The sequence below is a fragment of the Jaculus jaculus genome, chromosome 5, assembly GCF_020740685.1.
Source record: "Jaculus jaculus isolate mJacJac1 chromosome 5, mJacJac1.mat.Y.cur, whole genome shotgun sequence".
Taxonomy (NCBI): Eukaryota; Metazoa; Chordata; class Mammalia; order Rodentia; family Dipodidae; genus Jaculus; species Jaculus jaculus.
Genome location: NC_059106.1, coordinates 164596711 through 164609302, shown reverse-complemented (window position 1 = coordinate 164609302; position 12592 = coordinate 164596711). Strand labels below are relative to the sequence as shown.

At 45.8% G+C, this 12592-nt stretch overlaps 1 protein-coding gene across 2 annotated transcripts in view; it reads left to right on the top strand.

Moving 5' to 3' along the window:
- Nucleotides 1-12592, top strand: part of Dscam (DS cell adhesion molecule) — a 679085-nt gene that overhangs the window by 79827 nt on the left and 586666 nt on the right. The gene's annotated exons all lie outside the window — the stretch shown is intronic.

Genomic DNA, 12592 nt, shown 5'->3' with positions numbered 1-12592 from the left:
CCCTCCCACTAATGATGGTCCATTGAATGTCAGCTCCTCTTCTCTCCAAAACCTCTACTTTGTTCTTTGGATTTCCCCTATTTATAAGCACCTACTTTTTATATTGCTGTTGTAACAAGTTATCACACACTTGATGAGTTGCTACAACATACATTTATTATGTATGTACAGTTTTGGAGGTCAGAAGTCCCACATCAGTTTTGTTGGATCCAAACAAATGTGTCAGTGGGACCAGGTTCCTAGAAGAGGCTGAAGGAAGATAGGGATCCTCTGACTTATCCAGCCTGTGAGCTGCATTCCCATGCGCCTTGACACCTGTTCTCATCTTCTATCTAAACAAATTCAGTAAAGCTACAGGCTATAAAACCAACCTATGAAAGTCAGGTCCGTTCATACACACAATAAGCTGTCTGGAAAGGAAATAGGCCAACAACCCCACTTATACCAGCATCTAAAAGAAAGGAGTAAATGGAGCAATAAACTTACTTGATAAGGTGAAAGAATTACACACTAAAAACCACAACACACTGGTGAAAGAAATTATGGGAGTCACACACAAGTAGAATGGCAGCCTGTGTCCATGGGATAGAAGATTTAATCTCATTAAAACGTCCAAACCACTCCTCAAAATGAAGACTCAGTGCAGTTCCCCTGCTGTGGTTTCAGCCTGTCCCTTCTCATATTTAGGTGTTGAAACTTAACGGCCAGTGTGATGGTATTTGAGAGCAGTGCCACTTTTGAATGGCATTACGACCCTTCTGAAAGGGTGGCAGTCTCATCTCTTGCCTGTCCACCTTCTCCCACGTGAGAACAAGACATTTTTCTACTCCAGAGGAAGCAGGAATAAAACCCGTTGGAAGCACAGAGATTTCACAGGACAATGGAGTCTTCCAGAGCTAGATGCTAGGCTTCCCAGCCTCTAGAATTGTGAGGAACCACACTTCTGTTCTCTACAATTTCCCAGTCTATGGTTGTTTTGTCACAGCAGCACAAGCAAACTAAAATACCTTGCCATGACCAGCACACCCATGACCTGTCAGGGAGACTTGAGGGTTAGAAAAAAAGATAGACACAAGTAATAAAGTAAAGCTGGGATGGAGTAGTCTACAGGCTCTGCTGGAGACATTGTGCCACCCCCTAGCCAGGGTTGGGTTACTTTATACACAAGTAGAAAAGCTTCAGCAACTATTTTCTTTTACCAAATACAGAAAAACCATGGGAACAAGGAGACAAGGTCAGATGATGCAGGAATGATATAGCTGTGGACTGTTTTCCTACAAGAACTATTCTGTGCACAAGGTCAGGTCTGCACAAACAATCCAAGAGGAGAAAATAAAGAAGGCTGTGCCTTGTGAATTCAGCTGACGACAGACACGGCTGTGTGAAAGACTCCTTGTGATTGTGGTTCTGCCCAGTGCAGGGGCCTTTCCATAAATACAGAGTAATACTGTACCACATCACATGTGGCTCTCTATGATACCTATTAAAACACTGGTGCTGTTTTCCACGGAAACAGCAAAACAATTCCAAGACTCTCACATGAAGCTTCCAGGAACCCCGGATAGCAAAGTCAATCTTGAGAAAGAAGCATGAGTTTGGAAACTTCACACACCCTCCCCTACTTTCCCCTTTACAACTCCACTCTCCATCATATCCCCTCCCCCTCTCAGTCAGTCTCTCTTTTATTTTGATGCCATCATCTTTTCTTCCTTTTATGAGGGTCTTGTGTAGGTAATGCCAGGCACTGCAAGGTCATGGATAGCCAGGCCATTTTGTGTCTGGAAGATTAAATTGCAATCAGTCCTACCCTTCCTTTGGCTCTTACATTCTTTCTGCCACCTCTTCCTCAATGGACTCTGAGCCTTGGAAGATGTGATAGAGATGTTTCAGTGTTGAGCACTCCTCTGTCACTTCTTTTCGGTACTATGGTGCCTTTTGAGTCATCCCAGAGGTCACCACTGTCAGAAAAGAGAAGGTTCTCTAACCAAAACTAAGAGTAGCATTAATATATGAGTGTGAACATTAGGAAAAGTGCTTACAGGGTAATTTGGTAAGTGCAACATATGCATTTAGCCAGAAAACATCAGGCGTTACACCCCTAGGACTCATGACTTCCCCCACTATAGGCTTTTGACTAGGTTTTCAGTACTAGACATGTATTCCCTCCCATGGAGTGGGCCTCTAATGCAATTAGAGGGCAGTTGGTTTCCCCCATAACAGACATGCCACTATTGCACCCATTGGCTCTTTGGCCTGGCTGGCTACATTTAAGGCTTGCTGTGTCCACTGTTGAGTATCTCCAGTGATGATATCTCTCTCTCCCATTCAACTACATACAGTGTAGCTTTTCCAGTTTTCTGTCAGCTGGTCTACATGGAGGAGGTTTTCAGCTCAGTTCCAGCAGGATTTCTCAGTGACCTTGCAGCCCAAGTATATGGAGTCTTCAGCAATAGGCTCTTACTATCTATTCCTGGTAGGAAACCAAGAGCCATGGCAATGGCCTATAATGGTTTAGAGGCATCAGTGACCTCTCTGGCCAACAACTCACTGGAAGATATCTCATCCCTGGCAATGAAAATTTTCTAGTAACAATCTATGGCTCCTGAGCGTGCCATTATCCAAAAAGGTAGGTTTCCATATGGCTTATTCATAATATATTGAATTTTGATTAACCCTCCCCCACCCTTCCTTTCTTATCTCATTCCATATGCAAAAGATTAAAGATGTCATCATAAGGCTGAGAACTGTATGACTCCTAAAAGGAAGCTGAGAAAGGCTTCATGACAGTATGCTTATGACTTCGTGGCTATAGTCCCCAAAGCATGGTAATGGAGGAGAAGTACGTGCAAACGCACAGTGATGTTGGAGGGGACTCATTGCAAAGAGAGGGCAGGGGATGCAGCCCAGCGAGGGCAGAAGGTGCTGGCAGGTCTCAACAGAGGCTCATCCTTAAGGGCAGCAGCAGACGCTCTTCCCAACTTTCTGCAGAACCCCCACAGACACCTGCAGGGTCACAAGGTGAAGTTCGATGTCAGTGCCGTCCTGACATCATGAGAAGCAGCGCGGGCAGCACTAGGCAGTGCCACTCATGTTGGCAAAGGCTTCACAGGAGGTGCTGGCAGCCCTCAGGTCCAAGCACCCATTTCTTATCACTTCTCCACATCTTAGTTCTACAGGAATATGACTGGGAATATGGCTTTGTGAGGGTGTTTGCTCATATATATTTTTTTTATTTGTGTTTTTGAGATATGTCTCATGTGGCTGAGGCTGGCCTCAAACTCATTATGTGGCTAAAGGCTACTGAATTTCTTTCTTTCTTTCCTTCCTTCCTTCCTTCCTTCCTTCCTTCCTTCCTTCCTTCCTTCCTTCCTTCCTTTCTTCCTTCCTTCCTTCCTCCCTTTCTTCCTTCCTTCCTTCTTTTCTTTCTCTGAGGTAAGGTTTCACTCTCATCCAGGCTTATCTGGAATTCACTCTATATTCTCAGGGTGGCCTTAAACTCACGGCGATCCTCAGACCTCTGCCTCCCGAGTGCTGGGATTAAAGGTGTGTGCCACCACACCCGGCAAGTTGATCCTCCTGCCTCCACTTGCCAATTGGTAAAAGATGCACAAAAACCTGTTTGAGCCACCATGCTCAGTTTATGCAGGGCTGGGGATGGAGCCCCTGGGCTTTGTGCATGCTAGGCAAACTCTGAACCAACTGTCTTCAGCCTGTTCTTGGATCTCAGACCTCTGCACCACCCCAAATGCACCCCAGACTTCCTTTACATCACAAACTAAAACTGTCTCTTCTGGAAGCCCAGGAGCATTCAGCGATGGCAGAAAATAGTCTGATTCAAGGAATTTGCACTCAGCTGTAAATGAGGCTTGATGCAGAATTCTAAAGAGATGTTAATTATTCCCAGGGGCACTGGTGCAGAGCTACAGTGTGGGAAATACTCCCAGGGAGGGGCATCATGGACAGCCATGGCTGCCTTAGGGGGCTCCCCCTACTTTACTTGTGGGGCAGGGAGATACAACCTTAGGTTTCTGGCCAAGCTCTAACTCCACCTCCCTTTATCTTTGTGGGGAGAAGGCCTACTTGTCTGGCTCAGAGTTGACTGCAAATTATGGGAGACTTTATTTCTCAATGCTGGAAAAAGACTTCTCCCTCTTTTTTTTTTTTGATTTTTGCATGCATGTGTTATGTGTACACGTGTGTATGTATATTTGTGTGTGTGTGTGTAGAGGCCAGAGATCAATGTCATGTGTGTTCAGTCATTCTTCATGATATTTTTAAAATTTATTTATTTGAGAGGGAGAAAGAGGCTAAGAGAAAGAGAGATTGAGAATGGGCACACTAGGGCCTCCAGCCACTGCAAACGAACTCCAGATGCATGTGCCCTCTGTGCATCTGGCTTATTTGGGTCCTGGAGAGTCGAACCTGGATCCTTTGGTTTGGCAGGCAAACGCCTTAACTGCTAAGCCATCTCTCCAGCCCCTCTTCATGGTACTTTTTGAGACAGGGTCTCTCAGTGAAGTTGGAGCTCACTGATTCAGCTAGACTGGCTGGTCCATAAACTTCAGGAATACCCGTTTCTTTTACTCTTACCCTAAGATTTGAGGCACATGCTGCCCCAGCCGGCTTCTGTGAGGATTCCTAGGATCTGAAATCGAATCCTCATGCGTACATGACGTGTACTTCACCCACGTAGACGGCTCCTCTGCCCTGGACTTCCATTTCTAATTTTGTTACTTTCATGAGAGACGTAACTCGCATTATATCAAAATTTGCATAGCAGTTTTTTTTGTTGTTGATTTTTTTAGGAGATTCTTGTCTGTTGCTTTGCAAAGGTTGCCATGCAGGGGTTTCTTCTGTGACATAAGGGGATCTGGTGAGGACAGCGGGGTTCTTGGTTCAAATGTTGTCATGAAACAGGTTCACCCACACCCACACACATGGCCTTTCCTGAGGAGCAGAACTGCGAAATCAATGCTGAGAACTGAAGCCTGAAAGGAAATTAGCAGGGGAGACTACAGCATTTGCCATATTTAGACTCTCATTGCTAGAAAAAGTGATTCTGCAAGCTTTTAAAAATAACTTTGGGAAGTAAACCTGCCTTGCATCCTGAGCGCTACAGGCTGATTCAGGCTCCTCGAGTTCCTGTGGGGAAGCCCTGGTCTGGGAGTTCAGGTTGTGGCTGCATTTGGAGATAGGATCTTTGTAGTATTGATTATGTTAAACAGCTAACCCAAGGTCATCAAGATGGGCTTGAATCCAATGCTAAGAGGCCATTAGGACACAGAGACACACAGAGGGAATGATAATTTGAAGACACAAGAAGAGGCCTCTGTCTACAGCCCTAGGAAGAAGAAACCATGTGGACCCCTTGACCCTGGACTCCCAGCCTCCAGAGCACGAGATAGGAAGGTACCTACTGTTAAAGCCTCTGGGTCTACAGTGAACCTTTTCTTATTGTTTTTGTTTGTATTTGGGGTGCTGGGGATTGAACCCAGGGCCTCAAGCGTGTTAGGCAGAGCTCTTCCTCTGAGTCACAGCACCAGCCTCGATGGCCCCACTTCCACGGTAGCATATTGTCAAAAGAGAAAGGGGAGCAGACTGATGCCTTTGTAAATTAGTAACAAGAGGGCAGAGCTGTTTGAGAGGAGAGGGCTGACCCTTCTCTTCATGAGCATCTGTCTATTCCTGCCCACCCTTAAACAAATGACTTCCTTTCTTAGAGTCCTTGGCAGCAGGCAGTCGCCCCCGCCCGCCCCTCAGTGCGGCCTCGTGCTCTGTTTCCCCTTTTGTCCTGTGGTCTATTTCTGACTGCCCTGTTCTTTCAGCCTATCTAAGGCAGAGGAACCCTGATCCTTCAGCCTGGAAGTTCAAAGAACTAACTCTTACATAAGACCTGGGTGACAAAAAATGACCCTCTGTGAGGTCCCAGGGGACAAACGGTGGTCAGCTCTGTGCGAGGATAAGAACGTGGAACAGAGAGGGTCCTGTCCCCGTCAGAGCTCATGTTGCTCTCCATTCCCGGAGTGCTGGAGCTAGGAGGCAAAGGTGGCTACGCAGATACGCCTCTGCCCTACCTAGGGTCATGTGACTAGCTCTGGCTGATAAGCCAGGGTATTGAGGCCCATCAGGATGGCTTGGTGGCTCCCCGGGATGCACATCTCCCACCTTATCTGCTATCTGCTGTCTCTCCAAGTGCGCATCCCTCACTAGTCCACCAACCTCCCTCTGGCCTGCCAGATGTGCACAGCCTTGGGCCTTACCGTTGACCTCCTGAATGTCACACTCTGGACTGAGGCCAACTACCTGTCTTCCCACAAGCCCTCCCCCGACCTGGGCATATTTTGATGACGTACTAGAGCTCCTGGCAAGGGGACAAGGAATGAGCCCAGAATCACGAGCCAAGGGTCCTGGCTCATGGCACAGAGGAATGGAGCCCGCCAACCAAGAACACCAGCCAGCATCATTTTCTCAGAACTCCAATAGGTTTTAGCCTGCTGTTAGTTTTAGCCATCAAAACAGATGAGTACTCTGCTTCCTTAGCCAGCATGTCCATAACTGGCACATAGATGTGAGTAGGCTTCCTGTGCAGAAAAGAGCCGTTGAAATGGAGAGGCGACCAACCAGCCCTGGGACTCCAGTGATGTTTCTTCCATCCACCTGGTTTATCTACAACCTTCCATGTATTTTAATGATATGAACAGGCAGCATGTCCCCTATGACAGGGGCCAAGGTGTCACTCCAAGCCTGTCCTTCCCGCAGGGAGGAGAGCTACCTCTCGGCCTGAAGTGGAATCAAGAGTTGGAGAGCTGATGAGGATACTCTTTCCATAGACTTTGCTTTTGTGGAAGGTGGCTCCTCTGTGATAGGAGGGGAGGTGGTTCCTCATCCCAACACAGACAAGAAGTCAGGGAGTGTGGAACCCCTAACTCACCCAAGTGTCTTCTCTGAGGTGCTGGCTCAGCAGAGCCAATGGAGAATGAGACCATTTTGATATGCTAATAAAAGTCAGAAATTAGAGTACAGAAACATAGCTTCTTTAGGCCTAATGATTTTCAGTGGTTGTAGAACATTTGTTCTCTATGGTTATCTTTTTTCTTTCCACTTCTTGACTTATTTCCTGACTGAAATCACAATGTAGTTATAATTTCTCTTTCTACTAAATATCATATCAAACATTTTAGTAGGTTATTGTCTTTTTAAATATGCATTTTATTCATAATATTCTACTAAAGTAATGTACCACAGTATATCATTTTCTTATTATGGATTATTTTGATAATTTCCAACTTTATAGGGCTTTAAATAAAATAGAAAGCAATAGCTTCGTACAAAAAAAAAAAAAACCCATTTGTGATCTTCAAGACTGTAATCTCAGCAAGCATTTAGAACAAAAGAGCCTGAAATTGGATATATGGCTTCATAGACAATATTTGATCTTTGTGCCTAGTTCCTGGCATAGAGCTCCTAAGGCCTTTTGAATTTCTTGACTGATGAGGGGATCAGAGCCTTCTTTTGTTCTACTGAGGTGCCTGGAGTCTGCATGCTGGGTACCTTAAGCATGAGGCTGGTCACCAAAAGCCCAAGGCATGATGGGAAGGTAAGAATGTCTAGCCTCTCCTTGACCTTCAGCAACAGGGAAGGGTAGAAGTTGCTTTCAATTATGCCTATGGAATGGGACCATCATAAAAACCCAAAATGAGGAGGTGCAGAAGAGAACTTCTCTTTGGGGAGCAGATGAACACATTAAGTGTGGGCAGCTATCGAGCCATGAGGGGTATGGGAGTGCCACACCCCATCCCATGCCTGCCCTTTGCACCTTGCCAGCTGTTTCTGTGTCACAGCCCTTAGTATTAATCAGGAACAGTAGTAAGTCCAGTGTCCCCCAGAACGAGCGGTTCTACCAAACAACCTAGCCAGATAGGACCGAGCTGGAAATGCCTGACTTTGTAGCCATGTTGAACAGAAGTGTGTGCAGCCTGCAGACCTGATATTGACTGGCCTGTGAGTGAGGGAGACTTGAAAGGCCGAGCTTTCAAACTGTAGGCTTGACAGTGAACGTCAGAACTGAAGTGCAGGGCCTGCGGTTGGGGCCTGGAGAGCTGGAGTGCCAGTTGGGATGAGAATACTGCACATGGAGCCAGCAGTGTTGTCGATAAAAACAGCTTAAGATCTGACACGCTGCATTTGAATTGCCACTCTGCTTCTGGCTGGCTTGTGGTCCTTCCTGGCCTTTGGTGCACAGCGTAGCATCCAGAATCATCTGTGCCTCATTCCCTTTAAGAAGTATCTGATGCCCAGCCCATAAGACTGCTGCTGATGGAGGGCCAAGGGATGCTATGACATGAGAGAGTCTGGGACACATCAGTATTACACAGAAGGATCTGGCTGCAGAGTTGCTGGGCAACGATTACGTCTTCCTTGGGAGCTCCTGGCTGCTTACTTTACAGATGAATACATGCGCATGTTCAACACTCTGATGCTGTGTGGCACTTATTTCCTTATGACTTCTATATGTTCCTCAAGGAGCTGCATTTCTTCTTGCTCACACATCTTGGAATGAAGTTGAATTCAATAAACAAGTAGAGAATCTAGTTTGCATTGGTGTGTTAGGCATGAGAATGCAAAGCAAGAGGCACTTAGTACTTTCAGTTTGGAACGTCCATTCCAGTTGGGAGGAAGACAGCACCAGAATCCATATACTGCAGTGTGCTGTGTGCAGTGAGTCTTCTGCACAGGAAGAGGGAGGCCAGGCTTCCTGTAGTGTGCTGTGTGCAGTGAGTCTTCTGCACAGGAAGAGGGAGGCCGGGCTTCCTGTAGTGTGCTGTGTGCAGTGAGTCTTCTGCACAGGAAGAGAGAGGCGGGGCTTCCTGTAGTGTGCTGTGTGCAGTGAGTCTTCTGCACAGGAAGAGGGAGGCGGGCTTCCTGAAGTGTGCTGTGTGCAGCGAGCCTCCTGAGCAGGAAGAGGGAGGCGGGGCTTCTTGTAGTGTGCTGTGTGCAGTGAGCCTCCTGCAGAGGATGCTTCCTTGGTGGGTTATTCCATGCCTAGCAGTTTTGAAAGTTGACTTGTGAAGATTCCATCAACTTAAATTTCAAACCAATGGGCACTTTTCTATTCTGTCACAAGTGCACTTTGAGACAAGAATCAAAGTTTCAAGCTCTTTGACTTAGTCAACTATATTCTTTCCCCAAAGCATTTATGTTTTCCTGTATGTGACTGAGGCCCTCTGGAACTCAAGAAGACCCAGTCACAAAGCCAGATGGAGGAGGGATTAATAAGACAGGAGAAAACCCCCCTCCACAGTAAGCATTTCCATACAAAGTTCACTGGGAGAGCAGGCGTTCATGGAAAGAAGGGAAATTGAGAGAGCCAATGGTCCTTAGCTATTGGTGTGATGAGATGGAGGCTTCCTTCTCCATCATTGGGATTTCACTAGTCCTGAGCTACTGGTGTGGAGGACTGCATAACTTGAGGACCTACAAGTAATCCTGCTTACATCCAGCCCAGATGCCTGGCCCTCTGAAGGAAGAACATTTGCCCTTGCTGTGTGCTGGCTGGACTCTGGATTGGCCAGCCAGTTCTTAAAGAGAACTTTTTCTGGTTGTTTTTGACCTTTTAAAATACTTCCTGCCCTGCTAGCATAGTGGAAGCCTGTTCTCTCCAGAAGTCAAAAGTCTCCAGTCAGGGTTTTCTTGGATTGGAAGGGTTTAATGTCATCTCCGGGCCTCATTCAGATTTCCTTGAAGACACTAGGGCCTCCAGGTAACCCCGAGTCCATTAGGAACAGATCATTATATCCAAGGGGCTGGCTCCCAGCCCAGGATGAGCACAGAGTATCACTAAATAGACATAATAGTCACATAGGTCGCCTACTTCACATTTCAATTCCTCTCTGAAAGTGTTTTTCATTCTCCACTGTTGTGTTTTTATCTTTGATTCAAGCTATAATCTGCCAGTTTATGATCCATGTAGCTAATTAAGACTAGTTTAGGGGCAAAAAGTAACTTATTTTGCAAACTGTGCTCACTTGTAATGGTTTCAATAATTGTATCATCTATTTTAGAAATTATCGCTAACATGTAATTAATTAGGGGACCCATGTTCACATCAGTCAGGAAGGAAGCCTCCAAGGTGATGAAGTCATAGAATCCATTTTATTCTGAGGCAGGAAAACGAGTGTCACCTCCATCAATTGGTGCTTCTTAGCAGGAGAGCGCCTAGATGTTGTCAGGCCAGCTCTGAAGGCCCTTCACACTACCAGTTCATTGGGAACATTGCAGTAATGCCTTCAACATTGGGAACCCTAATTGCTAGTACATTCCACCTTATAGAAGGGCAAAAATCTACCTCACTTGAACTTCCTTCTTACAGTCCTTGAGGTCTTATAAAAATTTGGTCTTTCTGTCCACAGATCCATTGCATCAAATTCAGGATTCTCTGTTTGTCCCCTCTGCTCCTCTACCATCTTTTTATTGTGGACTGAAATCTGTCTTGTCTGAAACCCTATGTTGAGAGACTAACCATTAGTGCCTTAGAATGTGCCTGTATTTGGAGAGAGTTCCTTAATGAGGGAACAAAGCTAGAATGAGGCCAGGCCCTGAACCAACATGGCTGTGTCTTCAAACAAAGAGGAGATTAGGACACAGGCACACAGAGACACTGTACACACATTTGTCCAAAATCTTGAGCCGTTCATGCCTCTTTCTCCACCAAAGCTCATGTTTTATTTTTTCATGTTTCTGTTCTCTGATAATGTAGATCCAAATAAAAACAATGAATAACATCCATTCCATAGCATAAATGCTATCCTGTGTGGACATGTCCTCTGGCAAACAAATTACTCCATTACTGTTGAGTTCAGCCTCACTTAAGTTCTCCAGGCACGGGCAGAATGCAGTCAGATTCTTTACCAGAATACAATGTAAAAATGGCCTTTAGCCCTGCTCCAGCACCTGGTGATAGAATCCTTGTTCCCTCCTGAAACCTCATGAGCTGGCCTCCGTTGTTTCTCTTGGGCATTCTTGTCTCTCAAATTCCCACCAGAATGGCTCACTAAAAATTCCAGGGATTCTCTAGCCAGAAGGTTCAAAGTCTTCTATATTCCCCCCTGCCAACCAGTTCCAAAGGCTTAACAACCTCATGGACAGGTTTATCACAGAAACAGCCTACTTTGTGGTACTAATTGTATTCATTACTTGTTGCTCTGACAAACCCTTGACAAAAGCAACTTTAGAAAGGAAGGCAATTCTGGTTTATGATTGGAGGGTACGGTTCTTCATGGCAGTAGGAGTGCCAGGCCTCTGGTTGCATCACATCTTCAGCTAAGAAGCAGATCAGGGCCGGAGAGATGGCTCATGCTTACAAAGTCTGAAGGCCTGAGTTTGATCTCCCAATACTCGCATAAAGCCAGATGCAGAAAGTGGCACCCACATCTGGAATTCGTTTGCAGTGGCAGGAGGCCCTGGTGTACCCATTGTCTCCATTTCTCTCTAAAAAATACAAAAAATAAATAAGCAGAGAGGTAAATACTAGTGCTGAGCTCATTTTTTCCATTAATTCAGTACAGGACCCCAACCCATGGCTCCACCTCCATTTGGGGTCAGTCTGCCCTGCTCAGTGAAGCCCTTTTGGAAGCATCCTCACAGACCCACCCAGAGGTGTGTTTCCATAGTGATGCTAAAAATAGGTTGACAACGAAGATGAACTTCACACAACCTAACCGAGTTACACGGCTTATATTGTTCATGGGGTACCACAGCCAGCTCACATAGGCAAATGAGAACTTAGGTGTTTAGGGTCTTGAGTATTTTGAGATGAGTTCTGGCTCCCACCCTAACATCTGTTGCACTCTCTGTTGTCTTAGCAACTGTCTTGCAACATCTCACGTTAGATCATGCCGTCGAGGGCTGGACCACATGCCTGTCGGCCATGCTGGAGGTTCTGAGGTGTCCTCTGATGGACTGTATGAGTGTCCTTGTACAGATCAAGGAGAAAGTGGAGGGATGGAATTGTCATGGTTTATTATCTACAATTATGGAAGTTGTCAACAATAATTAAATAAATACATTAAAAACGATTTTGTCTAGTTAAGGGTGATTTTTACCAAATCCAGCCTGTCATGCCTCCCCTACTCCCTCTTGTAAGTGAACAATCTTGAGTTGATTTAGTCCGAAACATTCCAGTGGTAACTTTCAGGAATGACAATTCAATTTGGTCTTCAGGAGTCATCATGAAGGATACATACACCTTAATATTCTATCTGCTCCATAATGCTTAAACATACACCACAGAATTGCTTTGGTAACAGGCAGCCACCCAACCCAGCCCAGCCCAGCCTTCTAGAAAAGAATTGCCTTGGAGACATTTCTTCAAATGAAGTGTCAAGTCCAAATCCATTCAAATTTCCCATGAGGGATAATGGATTCCATTTAATGACCTTTCTCTGTGCCTCTGGGTGGACATTGGGTCTATTCCATATCTCATGGTAGGGAGCAGTATTGAGTCTCGTAGGAGATGACCTGCTTGGCTACAGGGCTCTTGCTCAGAGACACCCAAGCCTCTTTTTGCAGGTTTCGGGTTATTAATGGTGTGTTA